This window comes from Orussus abietinus, unplaced genomic scaffold (assembly GCF_000612105.2).
Source record: "Orussus abietinus isolate OABI.00-Male unplaced genomic scaffold, Oabi_2.0 scaffold15, whole genome shotgun sequence".
Taxonomy (NCBI): Eukaryota; Metazoa; Arthropoda; class Insecta; order Hymenoptera; family Orussidae; genus Orussus; species Orussus abietinus.
Genome location: NW_019396010.1, coordinates 1,859,380 through 1,880,473, shown reverse-complemented (window position 1 = coordinate 1,880,473; position 21,094 = coordinate 1,859,380). Strand labels below are relative to the sequence as shown.

Sequence of the window (21,094 nt, the reverse complement as noted above, 5' to 3'; positions counted from 1 at the left end):
AGGCGCGACGGGCTCGGGATTACGTCAGTTACGGAGCGGGCTTCATTGAATCGAACGTGTCGATTCGAGGCCGGGATAAGGGGACTCGGTGTCGACAGGTGGATTTCTTCGCTCGGCTCTCCTGGATCCCTTGGTCGAGATCGATACTGCCCGAGATCCCTCCTTAGATCCTCGCTACCGCGGAAGTCTCTCTCCTAGACGGTGAATTATACACGTCCCACGTGGCCTCGCTAGCTCGAAGATGTTTAATTGCGTTACCTAACCGCTTTTGTCAAGAAATGATACGGCAGGGTTATACATTGGGAGACATCGATGCCCTCCCAACCTGCACAGGCGATGCCGTATCTGCAGGGGAGGCATTCATGCCCGCCAATGTACACTGGGAGACATCAATGCCCTCCCATCCTGCACAGGCGATGCCGTATCTGCAGGGGAGGCATTCATGTCCGCCACCGTACATGCCTAGATAAACGTGTACATACTCCCCAGGACAGAAGAACATATCTTACTCTCGACGAAATTATTTCTCGGAGTGGTTTAAAAAAAAATGGAATTTTAGAGAAAATCAAAGAGATACTCCCTTAGCTCCAAAATGCCGAATGAAAGACACGTGTTTTCATAATTACGCGTTACCTACCTGCCAAATCATTGGCGTTTGATCCTAGAAATCTTTTTGTGGGATCTTAGGGGATTTATGGGCCGTAATTGCGTTACCTAACCGCTTTTGTCAAGAAATGATACGGCAGGGTTATACACTGGGAGACATCGATGCCCTCCCAACCTGCACAGGCGATGCCGTATCTCCAAGAAATCTTTTTGTGGGATCTTAGGGGATTTATAGGCCGATCATTCGATGTCCAGAGAGTTGTTATTGTCTATTAACAATTTGTTCGCCTTCTGGGCGGGATTACGTGGTGCAATGCGTTCGACGTTGCTTCGGCTGCGATATATACGCTGAAATAGTTCAAAAGGAATCAATATTGGATTATGCCAATAAGCGGTTTAGAGTTAGCGTTACCCGCTAGTGGAATCCGACCTTTAGTAGTGTGACTTTTAAGTATCAGATTGCTCCGGTGATACCGACCGATCGTGATCCCAGAACGCGCAACAGTCATTGAAGATTAAGCAAATGCAGATTACAAGAGTAACGTGATCCGACACATTTAATCGGCGTCGCTCCGTGTAATACAAGATTTGTGCAAATACGTTCAGTCCCCCCTTCCCCCCGGAATTATCGAAAGAATTAATTAGCACCGAAGTGCATTTAACGAGTTACCGCAAGTGTCAATACATGTCATCATTTATTTGCCCTAGTTTCGCCGTGTTTTAAATTCATCCCAGAGCATCGTTCATAATATTTCAATGCTCGCCCGTTCTTTTTCAACACATTTATTCGTTCATCATCTTCGTCATTTACCGGCGTTCATTATGTTCCTATCGTATTCATTTGCTAGGTATTTTAATTTATATTTATCATGGATTCGCCATAAATCATCTTATCACTCATAAAATTCATTCGTTCATCACACTCATGCACTGTATTTGAAATTAAATTTTTCATAAAATGCAGAAATGAATATAATGATAAGGTAAAGATACAAAAATCATGATAAAATTATTAAGAGTTCTGTTATGAAAATATCATTAAATCGAAGCGATCGTGTTCGATCGACGATCCGTCTCACCTCTCGGCGTGTCACTCGACCCCTAATCAGTCATCGTATTTGCAATTAAATTGCTAATAAAATGCAGAAATTAAAATCACGATGAAACGAAAAAACATTCTGTATAAAGCTAAGATCGAACTGGAGCGCCCGAGTATGATTTCACCTTTTGGCCTATCACTCGACCCCAATCTAGGCCATCACTTTGCAATTAAATTGCTAATAAAATGCAGAAATAAAAAACACGATGAAATGAAAGAAAATTCTGTATAAAGCTAAGATCGAACTGGAGCGATCGAGTTCGATCTCACCTCTCGGCCTATCACTCGATTCTCAATTAGGGCCATCATATTTGCAATTAAATTGCTAATAAAATGCAGAAATAAAAATTCCGATAAAACGAAGGAAAATTCTGTATAAAGCTAAGATCGAACCGGAGCGATCGAGTTCGATCGGCGATCCGTCTTACCTCTCGGCATATCACTCGACCCCCAATCAAGACCATCATATCTGCAATTAAATTGCTAATAAAGTGCAGAAACTAAAATTCCGTATAAATCTAAGATCGAACCGGAGCGATCGAGTTCGATCGGCGATCCGTCTCACCTCTCGGCATATCACTCGACTCCCAATCAGGGCCGTCCACGGGGAGTGAAAAGCTCTCGCTGTTAAGAAAGGAAGGGCCGATCGGGGCCGATAAGCCCGGGACGGGATCTTGGCAGGAGAATGGGTCGCTCGGTAGATCTCGAGAGCTTAATTCGTCCGGCGCGTCCCCCGTCAATTATCCCGAATGATTCTGCCGTTGGATCCCTCCGGAATCGGCAGCCGATTCACCGAGCGCCGGCTCTCGGGCTGCACCTGTATCGCCGAAAGGATCGCGCAGGTTGCACAGGTTGCACAGGTTGCAGGAGCGAGGACGAGTCGTGATCCGGCGGGCAAACGAACGAAGATCCCATCTCCGGGACCTTTTGCTTTCTAATCATCCTCAAGGTTAAGCCGGGGATGAACCCGCGACTTCGAGGTTAGGATCATCCCCTGGATCAGCTGTTCACTCGGAAATCCGCGAAAACGATTTCCAACTTTGAGTTTGCCTTTGATATCACCCGACAAGTGCTCCCTTTAACGTGGTTAATTAAACCGGAATTAACGCCCTGATGATTCATTTCTCAAGCTTATATGTACTACCCTAGTAGCGTGGAATAATTTATAAATATTTCTTTGTAATCTTTGCTGAATATCTCGAGCGACGAATTTTTTAAGATTTCTTGTGGATTTCATTTCGAAGATATTTGAAATATTTCTTGAAAATCTCAATGACACATTTAGTTTCAAGAATTTGTATACACATAGAGAAATATTTTTTAACTTATTAACATAATAAAATTACATTTTTTACTTCGCGACTATTATTGGACACTTCGCTTGGTATCAAAAGACACGAGAGATTTTTCTAATATTTTCGTTTCGCTTTTTCATTATGAGAGGAAAACGTGTGACTTTGATTTTAAATATTTTTAATACGTTCATAATGTATTCGGCGGATAATATTTAAAAAATACTCGTATTAAAGTGAAACGAAACGTTTTGTACATCCGGTAGAGAAATATTATGAAAACACACGGAGGTAATATTATATAAACATTATAGAGATAATATTCTAAAGTAAACGTTTTGCAAATATTTCAAATTGGTAGATATTTACAAAATGTACGATACTCGTTAAATATATAGAAAATATAGGAGAAATATTTTGTGCTACTAGGGTAGCTTTTATTACCAATGTTTTTTATTTCCCTTTTGTACTGGCGGATTTTTAGTTACGCGTAAATCGAGTCCGCAGGGGGCGAATACTGTGATAATGGGATTCGGTGATAAGAGACGGTCGGGGTTGATGTGATTGTCTTTCGGTGAGTTCCATCGATTTGCATATGATTACGGACCCTGAGATCCATTTCTTGAGTGTTCTCTTTCCCGCGAGTCGTGATAACGTACCGTTATCACGACTCGCGGGAAAGTGACGTCTACCGAAGAGAGAGAGGAACGGTAACGAGACCTTCTAATTACCATCGCGGAATATTGATCGGATCCGTCCCTAACCTTCAAGAGTGGGAACAGGATCGCGGGATGCTGCGTCGGATCCGAGCGAGATAGGCGGTTCAGATGTCAGCTCTGCATGTTACAGGATGTATATTTATGTATGTAAATATGCCTTATGCATGGTATATACATAATTCGTTAATCACCCTAGGATCCTTTGCCGCAATCCTTGTTATTACGCCCGGGAACTTTTCCTCCTCTGGGACCTCTTTAGATATATTTCTTTACTCTAGGAACAATTTCATTGTTTCTAACCGGTGTTAACACTATTTCTACCAAAGGTGTCAAGAGGCCCCTTCTAAAATTTTAACTTGAAATTATTTTCAAAGTTTAATAATTTTTTCTCAATTAATGCTTTGAGTTTTCGTATAATAATTGTTAAATTTATTTGGCGGTATCATTTTCCTCCAGCTCATCGAAACCTTTTGGTCGAAATAGGTATATAGAAAATCGTGGTAGAAATAGTGTTTAACACATTCGCGACCGGCAAACTTTTTCCGTTTCAAATACTCTGAGTACCGTCGAAAATAATGAAATTCTCGAACTGGTTGCCGCTAACTTGTATCGTGTAATCGTCATGGACGTGATTCACGTCAGCGGCAAACAGGAAATAGAACTTGAAATGACGTGAATTCACGTCAGCGGTCGCGAATGCGTTAACATCGACAATCGATCATGCGTAAAATACCTGGGAAGAAAGTACATTCTGTAAATAGTGCGAAATTGATCGAAATCAAATTGGGGAAGGAGTAAATGGGATCTTAAGGTTCTCGGTGATTTGTGGCGTGTAAGTAGGAAAGGAGAGAGAGAGAGAGAAGACCGGTAACGTCTATCACTTTAACGCAGGGTAATGAGTGCAATCTCTTAGTCCACCGTTTTCGCGATTAAATCCGGATGGTACGATTTACGAGATACAGTACCCGAGAGTACCGAGGCCAGGAGTGAGTACTCGGGTTTTAAGGCGCTTTCGAGATGCACGCTCTAGCCCGAGGTATGGAGGGGCATAGTTTGCCGAGATGCTAAGAAATTCTGGTATGTAAAGGCTAGACCTACACGAGGAAAGGTTAATCCGAAGTAATGCCGAAGATCTAATTAGCGGCTCGAGAAATTTGCATTTGAAGGTTCCGCGAGTCGAGGCGCTCCGAATACCAATGGACGGCTCTCCCACAGTACAAGTGCTCTTAGTTGCGAAATTGGAACCCAGTTTTGCTCTTTTTTTTTTCCTTCGCATTTGGGCCTAAATATGTTCCTTATAATTTTGCTATTTAAACGACAATAATAAATCACCTGGAATTTTTAAAGATCCCTGCATTCATATTGATAATAAAAGTATTGAATTTTAAAATAGAAACTCTGGAAGAGTGCGTTCATTAAATGAGGTGGATAGGGAAGGGGGATGATAATGGCTAAATATTTTTCATTAACGTTATTTAAATTAAATGGGGATGTAAATATCGTAGTAGTTTGCTTGATTTGCGTGTAAATATTTCAACGAAAAACTTGCCCAAGTGCGGTAATGCCAGTCGTCCCTATATGCCTTGGGGATTTTATTACAATTATAAACACACGTTATTAATTACCGATTGCCGTTCCTTCTCCGAGTCGTCGCGACTAAACCAAGAAGCACCCACTTTTAGTACATCTTTAGTACCAAAGTTCAGTACTTCGTTTAGTACTCATCTACATAGCCGTTCGACGGGTCTGCCGTCATCAAGCAGCAACGATCTGCTCCATTCGGCTCGTTTTCACCACGCGAAACGACGTGGTATTCCTGTTGTGGCACTCTATTTATCTCTATCACCGAAAGGTAAATAAAGAGCCGTTCGATGTATTTTTTTTTTTAATCCACTCCCTCTTATCTTCCTCTTTAGCCGATTCTTCAAGATCGCGCCAGAAGCTTTTCGCTTTCGGAGAAGTTCCCAAAATGGAAATCCTTGATCTTGGCGGAATTTCGAATTTCACGAGATGTCCTCCCAACACTACTTCGATGAGTTATGAAAAGTAAACCTAAGAAAAAAAACAAAAAATAAAATTCTATAAAGACATAAAGATGAATATTAAACCACCCCATCTTAAATTTACTCCGGTCGAAGATTCACCTATGCCGATCTTTTTCCATCCGAAAGTAGCGTCAGAAAATTATGCAAAACATGATTAAATAAGAAAAAACCTCGGGCTTCATACTCCTTATCACTGTTATCAAATTGCGCCCAACCTCGACGATCCTGCAAATGCACATACGCAAACAGTGCTCGTCTTACGTCCCCTCATCCGATCTTTTTCCCACCCAAAAGTAGAGTCAGAAAATAATGCAAAACATGATTAAATAAGAAAAAACCTCGGGCTTCATACTCCTTATCACTGTTATCATAAATTGCGCCCAACCTCTACGATCCTGCAAATGTACCCAAACAGTGCTCGTCTTACTTCCCCTAATTATGAGAATAAAATCGAAACTCACCCTCTCAGGATGGTTTGCCGTAGCCCCATAGGGAAATAGCACCCCGTCGACGCCGACGTCGGCGTCGCCTCGTGTCCCCGCCTCTCGGAATCCGTCCTGGGGGCTGACCCCGGCGCTGCCCCGGTCCCTAGGGATAAATGCTTTAATTTATTCGAAACACCTCGGTTATTAATCGCCTGCATCGCGGCACGAGGTGAATCCTCTTACGTGGGTACAAATAACGAACATGCCCCGCGTCGAGGTGGACGCACGAGGTGAACCAGAGAAATGTTTTAAGCGAGGCACTCACGGCGCCCACGCTCGTCCGCGCCAACGGACGCGCCGACACGCGCTCGCACGGGTCCTTATTTCAACCATAAATTAATGTTCTGTCTTCTGGGATGCATAATTGTGCGCCGGGCCCCGCCGCCCGGTACACCCGGTCGGAGATATCGCGGCAATGACACGGTAACGAAGCTTCTAATGGCTCGGCAAACACGAGATCGGACCGCCGCGACGCCGATCCAGAGTGGGCGACGCGGAGTGATATCCCGCTTCCGAAGGTGTCGATAAAGGGGCGAGGGTTATCGACCATCACCGGTACCTTGCATTTGGGATTCGTCCTGAGATCGATATTTCATTTTGTAGAGGGTAGTAGATGGTAAGGACTAGGTGGAGACTCCAGGAGAAAATTAAAAGGGATGTTCATTCAGGTGTCGATTAGGGCAGGAGGGTAATCGACTATCACCTGTACCTTGCATTTGGGATTCGTCCTGGGATCGTTATTTCATTTTGTAGGGGATAGATAGGGACTTCCAGGTGGAGACAAAGTCCAGGAGAAAATTAACTAGGGAAGTTCCTTGAGGGGTAGGTGGAGGTACGAGGATAATCGCCGACCACTTCTACTTTGCATTTCGGAGTCGTCCTGAGATCCTGTCTTCATTTTGTAGAAGATGGTACATAGTAAGGATTAGGTGGAGACTGATTGCAGAACAATGTTAAAAGTGGTAGATCAATTTTATTCGGAGGGAATAGTCCACGGATTAATTCAAAGTGTAGCTTTAGGTAGATTTGTACAAACGTCAAAGTGCCGACCATCCGTACTTTGCATTTCGGAGTCATCCTGAGATCCTTCCTCCATTTTGCAGAAGATAGTACATAATAAGGACTAGGTGGGAACAAATTGCAGAACAATGTTAATAGTGGGAGATAAACTTTATTCGGACATAATAATCCACGGATTGATTCTAGATATATCTTTAGATAGATTTGTACAAATATCAAATTGCCGACCACCCATACTTTGCAATTTCGGAGTCATCCTGAGATCCTTCCTCCATTTTGCAGATGATAGTAGGGCTCGTGAAGCGTATATTTTTATTTCCACATTCCGTAGAGTGTCCGTGATAATGATTGAAAAATTATCCAACCAGGTGAGTCGATCAGCGTGGTTGATTAATTTAAAATCGCATTACATTACCCGATCTGGTAATAGGTCCGGCTTATTATTCACGAGGCACAACGAAAGCGTTCCATCGGGCTCGTTGATATACATTGGACTTTAAGAGTTGCATTAAAATTCATAATGAATGTGCCGTGCTTAACAAATACTATTAATCATATCCTCGGGGTCGACTTTGCCCCGGATTCCGAGGATTCCGACCATCGGTGACGCAAAAGGTGCCGGAGAGTATCCCTCCTTCGCGTGACGCCGTGTCCTTAATTACCGAAATAATTGATTCGTTCCTGGAGGTGCTAGCGAGGTAAATAGGGGAGCGACAAGGACGCGGTACATATTGCCAGGTTTTAAAGTACACGTGTACATGGGCCGACTGCTCCGTTTCTTTTTACCAATTCCCGTGGCCGAAACTCACCGAGAGCCGGTTCTTCAGTTGGTTTCGCAACGGAAGATGATCCGGCTACACGTGGTCCAGTTTCCCCCGTACAGCCTCACGGAACCTGCTCCCGTTTTCTTTATCTCTCATTTTTTATTCCATTTATACATCTCGTCGCGCCCCCACACCTGCTGATAAATATTCACGTACGCGATAAGCCCCATACGGCACGAAGTAACAACCGACATGCTCCCGAGATCGTCACTGAAATTTCTCAAGACCTCCTTCCCGACCTTTCCCTAATTACTTCGTTTAATTGTAAAGTTATCTACGCATGGGGTTACAGTCGAAGCATCTAAATCGAAGGGAATTGATGCCATTAATTATTCTTAATTGTCTCTTATCCTTTCGCGAAATGCGCTCGGTACTGGTCGACTTGGGCGTGATTACTTTCCATTTGTGTTACTCTTACTCCATTTCAATTGTCAACGTCGTCAAAAGGTGTTGTATTCGAATTGACTAATTTGACGGGGGGTTTCACTTCACCTTAATTGGGCTAATTAGAAGCATCGAGTTTATACCGAATCCAGCTCGGTAGGGGAATTAATGGTTCTTTCGGCAAGTGAAGATGATCCTGGTACCCGTGGTCCAGTTTCTCTCGATGCTCGAGATATTTACCAAAGATTACAAAGAAATATTTAGAAATTATTCTATGCAACTAGGGTACCCTTAAAAAAGAAAAAGGTGTAGTATTCGCATTGACAGATTTGACGGGGGGTTTCACTTCGCCTTAATTGGGCTAATTAGAAGCATCGAGTTTATACCGAATCCAGCTCGGTAGGGGAATTAATGGTTCGTTCGGCAAGTGAAGATGATCCTGCTACCCGTGGTCCAGTTTCTCTCGATGCGGACATGTCGGGCCCGTACTCCCCTCTGTGCGGACACGAGCGGGCATTACGCGCACTGTAAATGTCGCGTGTAATGCGTACTCGAGAAATATTTCAAATATCTTGGAATTAAATCTACAAGAAATCTTAAAAAAAATCCATCGCTCGAGATATTTAGCAAAGATTACAAAGAAATATTTAGAAATTATTCTATTTGACGTGGGGTTTCACTTCACCTTAATTGGGCCAATTAAAAGCATCGAGTTTATACCGAATCCAGCTCGGTAGGGGAATTAATGGTTCGTTCGACAAGTGAAGATGATCCTGCTACCCGTGGTCCAGTTTCTCTCGATGCGGACATGTCGGGCCCGTACTCCCCTCGGTGCGGACGCGCGCGATAAGTGGCGCGCGTAATGCGTACATACGCGCGAGCTGCCCGCCGCGCGTAAGACCCGCGTACACGCGCCTACGTATCCCTGTAGATCCGAGGAGAGATAAAAAGCGATCACGGGGAGAGAGGCCCCAAAAGCGAGAGCAGACTCTCTCGGAGGTTTATAATTGCCGGTCGGCGGGAAAAATGAGCGTCGATTTCGAGATCGGCCTCCTCTTCCCCCTAGGGGGGGATGAAGCATCCCGAGGGGGCGGCCCGAACCCGTCTTACCTAAAGTAATCGAAAATTTAATAATTGCACCGGCCCGGCTCGAGCCTCGACGCAGAAAACACACGCGAACCGGTCGATCGAGTCGAAGTGTCGCGACAAAACTCGCCTCCTCCGGCGATTGTCGCGACAAAAGTCGCGAAATTTCGGAAGGCCGACTTCGCGGCGCCCCCGGGTTTTCCTGGCTTTTTTTCTTTTTTTTTTATGTTCGCGGGGGGGCCGGGAGTTTCTTTACGACGAGAGGCTTATCTGGAGCTGGGGTTCATTAGCGCTGGATTAATACAGAGTTTTATAAAGTTGCTGATTGGACGAGTATTTTCCTTTTCTTTTTTCTTTTCGATTCGTCCCGCACTGGATGTTGTAATTGATAACCGTGACACGGGGACGAGTCTTCCTTTTTGTTGGAAAAGCTCACGTTTAATGTTATTTAAATGTGCGCGATGCCAAGTATATGGGATATAGTGTCTTTTTAGATTTTTTTTATTTAGTCTCATGGTTACGGGCATCATTACATGTAATGCGAATTTTTATCTTATGCTGTAATTGATAACCGTGACAGGGGGACGAGTCTTTCTTTTTGTTCGAAAAGCTCACGTTTAATGTTATTTAAATGTGCGCGACGCCAAGTATATGGGATAGATTGTCTTTTTAGATTTTTTTTTATTTAATCTCATGGTTACTGGCATCATTACATGTAATGGAAATTTTTATCGAGAAGTCTAGAATTAGTTGTTTAATCCCGGAATTTTTTAATCGGTAGGCTCCCGTATGTAGAGCGGGAAAAAATATTGTTAAATGTTACCACATGAGCCGTGAATAAGAAAGGATATTTATTTGGAAATTTACATATATATTCAGAGAAAGGAAAGATTCTCGTTCGGAAATTCGGTGAAATAATTGCGACTTCGGCTGGCAGGAGTAGAGACAACTTCGTCGGGAAGAGGAATTCCCCGTTCGTTCTCTTATTTGATTTATAAAAGAAAAAACGCCTTAACTAGGCAGCCTTGGGTCGGCACGAAAGAAATGAAATAACAAGGATCGAAAATAAAATTCCCACGAAATCAAGACAATTCGTAGAGAATCGAAGTCTCATACGAAGGCCAGCCGATCGGGAATGAGACTCACGTTCTCTCATTTACATTCGACCTATTGTCTCTCTCTCCTTTTCGTTCCCTCCCTCGCTCCGTAAGAGGCCTTCGCTCTTGAACTCTCTTCGATTCGCTTTCATTGCTATTTTTACGCATTCGTTCCTCCTCTCCCCGCGCTTTCTCGTGCCCTCCTTCGAGTAATTCGAGTACATTACCCAACTTGGTGCGCGGTGCATTCCAAGAGCCATCCCGCGTATCTCGGTCTCCCTCGATTTTGAAATTCCTCGGGAGATCTTTACGAGGATTTCTGACTTGTAGATTTACCTGGATCTGACGTCGATCGGAGGATCGGAAGGTCGCGATGCCCATAGAAATTCATTTTTATAGAAAATTAGAAGAGTTTATACAGAATTTCTTAAAGATCAATTAAAGTCCACCGGTGTCAGGGCCTTTATCAGGGACTGTGATAATTTAAACGATTACGCGCACTCGGTACAGAGAAATGATCCATCAACGATAGATCACTTTCGCGTCACTTAAAAGTCCCCAAACGTCAGATACCCATAGAATTTCATTTTTATACAAAATTAGAAGAGTTTATACAGAATTTCATAATGATCAATTGAAGCCCACCGGTGTCAGGGCTTTTATTCAGGGACTGTGATAATTTAAACAATTCCGCGCACTCGGTAAAGAGAAAAGATCCATGAACGATGGATCACCTTAAAGTCCCGAAACGTCAGATGAAGTTTTCCTATCTACCTGATAAGGTGAAGATTAAAATAAAGAGGAGTGGATAAAAGTCATTAACGAGGCCGAGTCAGGATACCTAGGATACCTAGAGAAGCATTGCATTAGATACGAGCGATCTTCCTTTTTGCCCGCGTACATGCGTGTGCATCGGTGGGATGCACGCGCGTGCGTATGCACGGGGTGCGGAATGTCGCGTATCTTGCACGTAGGCCACATAAATGCGTCCCGCGCATAAGCGTAGAGTACACGGGTACATGGAAAAAAGCCTCTAACATACTGATAGCAGCCCCGCAATCTGGAGCTGGCTGACGGGGAATTAATTAATGGAATCGGCCGGGTTATTTATCGACTAGGGGAATTATTTAGCCGGCTTGGTGAAATAATTTGTCGACCCTACGGAAAAGCGGCATTGTCCAATGGCGGACATGAAAGCCTCCCCTGCGGATACGGCATCGCCTGTGCAGGATGGGCGGGCATTGATGTCTCCCAGCGTACGTCAGGATATAAGTTGCCGATATAATTATTCAAGTTAATTGTAAATTATTAGAAAGGCGGCATTGTCCAATGGCGGACATGAAAGCCTTCCCTGCGGATACGGCATCGCCTGTGCAGGATGGGAGGGCATTGATGTCTCCCAGCGTACGTCGGGATATAAGTTGCCGATATAATTATTCAAGTTAATTGTAAATTATTAGATAAGTGTACTTTCGATTCGGGGAAGAGTTCCATGAACGACTTGGCTTGGTGAAATAATTTGTCGACGCTACGGAAAGGCGGCATTGTCCAATGGCGGACATGAAAGCCTCCCCTGCGGATACGGCATCGCCTGTGCAGGATGGAAGGGCATTGATGTCTCCCAGTGTACGTCGGGATATAAGTTGCCGATATAATTATTCAAGTTAATTGTAAATTATTAGATAAATGTACATTGGGTTCGGGGAAGAGGTCCATGAACGATTGACTCTTCGGATGGCACTTTTCCCTTAATGTGAGGGACTTTTTGTCCATTGATGGAGGGACTCGCTTTTCGCGGTTTTATCTCCGCTCCCAGAGACGACCTTAGGGTCTGAGGACTACCGAAGAGAACTCCGCAGGAAGCTCCTCGAGCTTGATGGGATCTTATTCGCACGGTCCATATACCGGGTTTCTCGGGGAGGAGCTCGCCGGGAAGGAATCAGGTGTCTTCCTTGACGTTGAGAACGCTGCACCAGGGATCGCGATACGCGCGGACGACGCACGAGGTTGCAACAACGCCGTGTACGTCCGTACCCTCCCCTTCGTCGTTGTATGATAAAAAAAATTAATTCAAGAAGGTGATGGGACGTCCGGGTCGATAATGGATACCGAAAAGACTCGTCAAGAAAAAAAAAAAATTCCGTCATGGGGGTGGTGCTAAAAGTAGTCCATTGAGATAAACGACGCATCGCGGTCAGAAAATGACGCGAAAATGATCGCAATACCGGTAAAATCGCGGAAAATCGTGAACCGCGATGCTGCACTTTCTTCCCGAAGGAAGAACCTCGCGGAAGAGATTCCAGACGTAGGTCCGGATGATCCCTGGTTCGATGGGATCCGATTCGCACGGCCCCATATACCGCTCGGCCGGCAAAGGGATCAGGAGTCATCAAAGGATTCTCTTTCTCTCCTTCGCGGTGCAGCGATGGAGGGAAAGAGAGGGAGAGGCATTACGTGCAGGTGCACGGCCGCGGCGTGTCGCGCGCCGTGCACGTACGTACGCCCTGCGTCTAAGCGCGGGTATGCCCCGAGTATGCCTCGGTACGCGTGTATGCACCGAGTCGTTTCGCCAGGCACCTTGTTATGCGCTCCTTTTATCTCGCGTCCCGCGGTGACGAAGCCGGCCTGTCAGTCACGTACCAACCGGACACGGGATTTGATTTTATCGCTCGCTTTGCATACGGTTACCCGCGGTGGTACACATGTGTCGCATGCGCCGGTCCCCTTTCGTCGGCGGACGCCGCCGGCGGTGCGGGATCCGCCGCGGATCCGCCGCGGGATCGCCCGGGATGTCCGCGGGCTTGTCGGAGCGCCGCCGCTAATCGCGCCGCTCAAGGATCGCCGAGGGAATACTTGCGACCGACCAGCGGAGGATGCTGCGCGTCTTTTCAAGGAATGGACGGAATGCTAATTCTTGAGAGGAAGGGATTTTTTTCGTCCGATTTTCTGGCGATAGTCAAGAATTATTTTGGATTCAATTTCGAGATTTATTCGATTCTGCTAGTGATAACAGATTTATTTTGGAGAGAATTTCGAGATTTGGGAAGTATTTCATCGCTTAGCCCCATTTAAGGATCGTTTTGGGAATATCTGCGACCGACGAGCGGAGGATGCTGCGCGTCTTTTCAAGGAATGGGTAGAATGCTATTTCTTGAGGGAAAATTTTTTGTCCGATTTTTAGGCGATAGTCAAGAATTATTTTGGATTGAATTTCGATATTTGGGAAACATTTCATCGCCTAGCTCCATTCAAGGATCGTTTTAGGAATATCTGCGACCGACGAGCGAAGGATGCTGCGCGTCTTTTCAAGGAATGGGTGCAATATATAGCCCAATTTTCAGGCGATAGTCAATAATTATTTTGTATAAAATTTCAATGCTTGGCAAAAATTCTATCACTTACACATTCATTTTAGACAAAATTTCAATGTAATTCAAAATTTCATCTCTCATAACTTCCGGCTTCACGGTGCTACTGACAGTCTCGAAGCCTCAGAAGACTTTTAGTAAATCCACAGTAATTTAAATTGAGGCTTTTTCGCGGTTACCATTTCTTACGCAGTAATATCTCTGACATAAAAAGTACGATCACTTACAAAGAACAACCGTGTAATTTATCCAATGTCAATGAAAAGTCTACAGAACATCCCGGTTTGATCTCTATCGTCCAATAAGACGGGGCGAGTCTCATTACCTCTCACTTGACGTTAATTGTAAAAATCCGAAATTATTATAATAACAAGGTCGTCATGTATTACTTCGATACCGTACATGAACTTCTCCGTACATAAGTCTCAATCGAGGGAAACAAATATATTCCTACAAGTCGTTAGAAAAAAAAAGATACAGAGAGAAGAATGGCGTAGTCATCCGTCGGCGTTTCGGATCGAGTCGTCGGAGGTATCGGATAATTCCTCCGGGAATAATACCGTATTACAGATTACCTAATCGTAAGGAGGACACGCGATGAATCCAGTAAGAGAAAACGCCGCGTTGTATTATCCCGGGCCTGTCGTTCGTCTCTGTAATTGGTTCTCGGCGCGATAAATTGTGACTCGCGTATATACTCGGTACGCGCGGTATGACCTTTTCGCGGATGGAGGGAAAAATCTCGAGGCGGATTATTTCCATCGGCCGATCGCCGTAAGACCTCGCGAACGACTCCCCAGGACTTCGTGGACTCGTAAGAGAGACATCGCCGGAGAGAGCGAGGACCTCCTCTCAGGATAGGAGATTTCCCGGGTGGAGGAGGGATCCTTTTCCGATGGACTCGGTTTTCTCTTATTAAGGTGATGTGAAACACGTCGAGGAACTTGATCGACGTCGGTAAAGAAGATTTTCCTAAATGCCGACCTTGGTTTTTATAGTGATAGCAGTGTCGAATTGTATTGGGTGATGTACCGACGAAAATTAGAGTCTATTCAATTATCGGTATTAAATCGTAAACGTCCCCCTTTGCATTTTAAAAATGGCAGATACTTCCATTTCTTCTGCGTAGATTAAATGGGCTCACCCTCGATTTTAATTGTAATCTGTACACCTTTAGAAAATTGCAGATCTCGGAGGGAACGCGAGCTTCGTTATGGGGTAGTTTTGCTAGATTAAAATGCAAACTATATAATATGTAACGGCGATAAAATGTGTAAATAAAATAAAATGTGTAGATTAAATGGGCACACCCTCGGTTTTAATTGTAATCTGTACACCTTTAGAAAATTGCAGATCTCGGAGGGAACGCGAGCTTCGTTATGGGGTAGTTTTGCTAGATTAAAATGTAAACTATATATGTAACGGCGATAATATGTGCAAATAAAATGTAAACTACCGGGAGAAATCGGACATTCTGACGAGATGGATCAGTCGAGACATGAAAGTAGATTCGGTGTTTACACCGGAAGGGATATAGTGATTCTGGAGATTTCAATCGTGGCCCTGAACGTCTCTTGTCGGTCGCTGGGAAGCAATTTCCCGATCAAGAACATTGTCACTAATGTCTCATTAGCGCAACCTCCATAGCGCAAGGAAGATTAATCGCCTCGGTAAAAGTAAATCATCCTCGTACGTCTCCATCGGAACTAAGTAGCAGGGGTTGCCGTAACTGATTACACCCTTCTGGTCTAGCTTTAAGACGAAACATGAGTAACATCAAATCAAAATCAAGGCGATGCATCTCCCGCTAACCTATGCATCTCCATCAAGCCTGGGGGACCAGGAGTCGCTCTTTATCCGATGATGCGTTTTAGCATAATTTCCCCCTGAAAAAAAAATGGGAGAGAAAAAACTCGATCAACTTTCTCGGCTGGAGTTAACGAACCCCACGTGTCTTTATCGAGCCTTTCGAGATCGAAACATGAGTAACATCAAATCAAAATCAAGACGATGCATCCCCCTCAAGCCTGGGGGACCAGGAGTCGCTTTTTATCCGATGACGCGTTCTAGCATAATTTCCCCCTGAAAAAAAAAGGGGAGAGAAAAAACTCGATCAATTTTCCCGGCTGGAGTTAACGAACCCCACGTGTCTTTTTCGAACCTTTCGAGATCGAAACATGAGTAACATCGAATCAAAATCAAGATGATGCATCTCCCTCAAGACTGGGGGACCAGGAGTCGCTTTTTATCCGATGACGCGTTCTAGCATAATTTCCCCCTGAAAAAAAAAAGGGGAGAGAAAAAACTCGATCAATTTTCCCGGCAGGAATTAACGAACCCCACGTGTCTTTATCCAGCCTTTCGAGATCGAAACATGAGTAAAGTCAAATCAAAATCAAGACGATGCATCCCCCTCAAGACTGGGGGACCAGGAGTCGCTCTTTATCCGATGACGCGTTCTAGCATAATTAAAAAAAGGGGAGAGAAAAAACTCGATCAACTTTCCCAGCTGGAGTTAACGAACCCCACGTGTCTTTATCGAGCCTCGGGAATGAGAGGTTAGATCGGCGAATTTATCGCGTAAACGCGGCGGCAGATCGCCCGGAGAGAACCCGTTGATCGAGGGTTACCGCCGGTGCATTATCTGCGTCGCCTGGGGACACTGACCAGAGAGACCACGAAGAGGAAGAAGAGGAGAAGGAGAAGAAGAAGGTGGACGGCAGATGAGCGGGGGAACGAGAAGAAGGACCGCCAGAGGACTGCCCTATCTCTTTGAGCCTCTCCACTCGGCTCTAATCGCGTAGATCACTGGAACGACCTCACCGGTTATCTCCCAATGCCCCGATAATCTGACTTTTCAATGATCTCACCGACTATCTCACCGGGATTAATTACCGCGGATTTATCCCGCGGCTGATAATGGACCTAGCGATTCCAAGATTACCCGCGGTGACACGATTAGACACTTAGGTCCAGTTCCTTGGAAACCGGATAACAGTTGCGCAAGTGCATCTCCTTCTGCGGATAGAAGGCCGGCTACATCAGGCTTTACATTGATGCGGTGGAGGGAAAAAGTTTGGCGTTATTTATTAAATTTAAGCATAAGGCGAATTAAATTTCAGGATGGCCTCTTCTGTCGATATTTGCATATCATTTCTTATCATACCTAGCTCTGCCGAATTTCTGGATTACTTCGTTGATCAGTTCCATACCCAGGATTATGTAGAGATATCGTCGTTTCTTGTCACAATGAACATTAACGATACTCCACAATTGAATATACTGAGATCGTCGTTTAATGCCACACTTTCTTCGGTACAGCTCCACGTGGTTTTGGGTTTTGCTTATGCAACAACTTTTTATTTGCATATCGACAATACAGAGGATCTTCTTAACCCTTTGAGCGCTAAGCCCTTTTGGCGTTTGGGCGAATTTCATCAGGGCGTGCGAGCAATATTGGACCAAACGTCGGACGCACTTATCTTGTACCTGGTACCGAGGTCTTCGCGTTTCTTTTNATATATTATAATACTTTCGGGAGTAGTCTCATTAAGGGGGTAATTAATAAGTAACGAGTGATGTATACTCAGGGGAAATGGAGTTCGATCGGCCGATAAGGGGTATCCTTTTTGGGACGAGGGCTCATCCTGGCGAAAGGTTTCGAAGATCACGGCAGGCGGCGGGTCTTAAGGGCGAAATCGAGGGCAATTACCGGTAAATCGAGAAGAGACGCCCTTAATCCCTCTTAATTCCTCCGGCCGTGCTCCGTAATGCACGCGCACGGCTATTAGCCACGGATTATCGGGCGGTCAGTCGAAATCCCGCAGGATGTCGGCTCCTTTTTTTTTCCCCCGTTTTCTTTTTCTCTTCCCGTCCCGACCTCTCCCTCTCTCTCTTTCCCGTGTCCCGTAATAAATCAAGAGGCGTGTTAATGACGCGAATGGCGTGACCTATAGAGTGAATGCCGTGGTGAACTTGGCGCAGAAGAGAGGAGGAAAGGAAGGACCTTCGGAGGTCTCGCATCCTTCCGCAGCATCCACCCTGGACCATCCTGTGGGTCCCGAAAAGAGACCTCGCGAGAATTGTTTTTTAACACGTAGAGGCGATATAAACTGCCTGACTGAGAAATATATTTTTTTTTTAGTTTTTTATTTAAATAAAATCACGTGTTTAATCATGGCATCCTATGGTTAGGGACGTCATCATGGCCGAACATTAGACTGAGAAATATATATATATTTTTTTTAATTCTTTATTTAAATAAAATCACTTGTTTAATCATGGCATACTATGGTTAGGGACGTCATCATGGCCGAACATTAAACTGAGAAATATATATATTTTTTTTTTCAGTTCTTTATTTAAATAAAATCACTGGTTTAATCATGACATCCTATGGTTAGGGACGTCATCATGGCCGAACATTAGACTGAGAAAAATATATATTTTTTTTCAGTTCTTTATTTAAATAAAATCACTTGTTTAATCATGGCATCCTATGGTTAGGGACGTCATCATGGCCGAACATTAGGGGAACGATATCGTGCGATTTCGATGAGAGTAACGATACGAAGAGCGGGGCTAAATTCGTTCCTCGATTTACTTAATCGTGGCATTCAATAGCCAGTGATGTCATTATGATCGATTCCGAGGTAAGGTAAAATCATTGGCATGAAATTTAATGGTATCCCGGAATGAATCACACCGATCGCTCGGCGTTATCCTCGACCGTGGACGTTAGATCCCGGGTAGCATTCCGCAAGCGGAAAAAGGTTAGAGGGAGCGGAGTGACTTAGATCATGGATCCGCCTCTTGGATCCATCGATCGCCCCTTTACACCTAGAGCGGACTCCCCCGATAAAACATTCCCCTCTCGAAAGATCGTCATTTCACCGAGTAATTACGCCACGGCGTGGTGTAACTTCCAATCGGGCTCATCGTATTGTCTTCCAAGTCGGTCGATCGAGATGTCCTTCGATCAAGGATCGGCCGCGATAGGATCGATATCTCAGGGTCGCGAGAGGACTCTCTCACGGGGGACTAAAAAAGATGCCGCTTATCGAACAATGCCTGCATATGTTCGAGCAATCTTCATATTCCATTAGCAGCTCGAATTTCCGGAGTCATGTCTCCGTTTATTAAGGTGAAGTGAAACACAAAAAATCCAAATTTTCAATGTGTCAGGACAATTCTTAGATGATCAGGAGTGACGTGTCAAAGTTTCGGACAGTTTGGTCTGATAACCTTAAAAAAAAGTGTTGTATTCGAATCGACGGATTTGAAGGGGGGTTTCACTTAACCTTAAAATCTCCACGATTACGGGAATTATTCCGAATAATTGTATATACCCGGAAGCGGGATTTCCCCGTCTGGAAAGTGTATAAAACACATAAATTGTGAATTATACGTAAATAAACGAGAGAAGCAAGAAGACGTACCAAAGACCTATCATATGAACTGCACTTGCACTGTGTAAGCGGATTTTTATCCGCAACCCTGACCTCGGTCACGCGCGCGTCTTATCGCCTCCTTCCCACCGTCGGCTGATTCTAGGTGCACCTTGAAGTCACCGATCGTTTCTCGGTACACCTCGTTAATTACGCACTTTCCTCGCACCTCGCCGTGATTTTCCCCCCTTTCATCGGGCGGACGGCCATCGCGGGACGGTCGTCACTGTCATCATCGTCGGCGTGATTGCCGGGGTGAGGGATGCCTGGGGGAGGGAAAAAAAAAGAAAGAAAATGATGAAAAAAAAAAATGGCGGCGTTACCGGGTGATCGATCGTTGCCGAGCGCCGTTGCATCGGTGTCACCTCTTGCACTCGGTCCTGGCACCGAGTCGTCATTATCCCCCGCGAAGATTACAATTATTACTCGATAGTCCGATAATCATGTCCCGTACGGCGTAACCATTCGTAGGATCGGCTCGATCGGCTCGATCGGCTCGATCACGTCCCCGGGCTGGCGCTCTTTTGCACCGTCACTCGTTTTACGAGCCCCGGCTCTAGACGGTCTTTCGTATTCACCTGTTGGGAGGCTCTTCCTGCTCGGGAATACCTCGGCTGCCGTTCCATTCGATCTTTCTCTCTCTCCTTCCCTCTAACTCTTGGCCGAGGCAGTTCACGCTGACCACTTCCTCGGGACCCGAACAAGAGAGATCGATCATTTTGACCGATCAAATGAGGGGCCTCGCGTCGCCTGAAAGGGTAATGCCGGGTGGGAATCGGCTCTTTCTGCTGGAGAATAGGGACTAGGATGGAGCTCTGGAACTTTGAAAGGCCTAGGACCTTGATTACACGGAAGTAACCGGCCCAGGTGACGCGGAGACTTAGGTGTAAACCTGATTTAGTAATTTAAGGCGACGCTTCCTTCAGATCTGTGGGAATAACTCGTATGGTGACCGAGGTCAGTTTCAGAGCTCGACGAAGAGTATCGGGCTCGATTCATCTCCTAGGTTTGGACTTACTCCATTTTGGTACCTCAAGGAAATCTTGAAAATGGTCATTTCAACGTTCCCGAGGTTCTGGGAGGCTCTGAATTCTCCTAACGCGAATGATGGTACCTTTCCTTCAGATCTGTCGGAATAACTCGTACGGTGACCGAGGTCAGTTTCAGAGCTCGACGAAGAGTATTGGGCTCGCTTCATCTCCTAGGTTTGGACCGGCTCCATTTTGGTACCTCAAGGAATTCTTGAAAATGGTCATTTCAACGTTCCCGAGGTTCTGGGAGGCTCTGAATTCTCCTAACGCGAATGATGGTACCCTTCCTTCAGATCTGTGGGAATAACTCGTACGGTGACCGAGGTCAGTTTCAGAGCTGGCCGAAGAGTATCGGGCTCGCTTCATGTTCTAGATCATTTCATTGTAGTCTTCATTCTAGATCATTTCACTGTAGTCTTCATTCTAGATCATTTCATTGTAGCCTTCATTCTAAATCATTTCATCATAGTCTTCATTCTAGATTCATTTTTACCCCTTCCCTTTCAGTCCGAGCCAAACGATAACGAGTCAGGCAGACACCTCTTTCATCTACACGGATAGATAAGGATATTTTATTAATCCCACCCTGGA

General features: G+C 45.0%; 1 long non-coding RNA gene across 1 annotated transcript in view; it reads right to left on the bottom strand.

Moving 5' to 3' along the window:
• Positions 1-4,392: 4,392 nt before the first annotated feature.
• LOC105696383 overlaps positions 4,393-21,094 on the bottom strand; it is a 193,913-nt gene continuing 177,211 nt past the window's right edge. Inside the window, exons 4-5 of the long non-coding RNA XR_001103715.1 lie at positions 6,223-6,349; positions 4,393-5,768 (exon numbers count right to left, since the gene is read on the bottom strand). This is a non-coding gene — a long non-coding RNA (uncharacterized LOC105696383). The remainder of the gene's footprint in view (positions 5,769-6,222; positions 6,350-21,094) is intronic.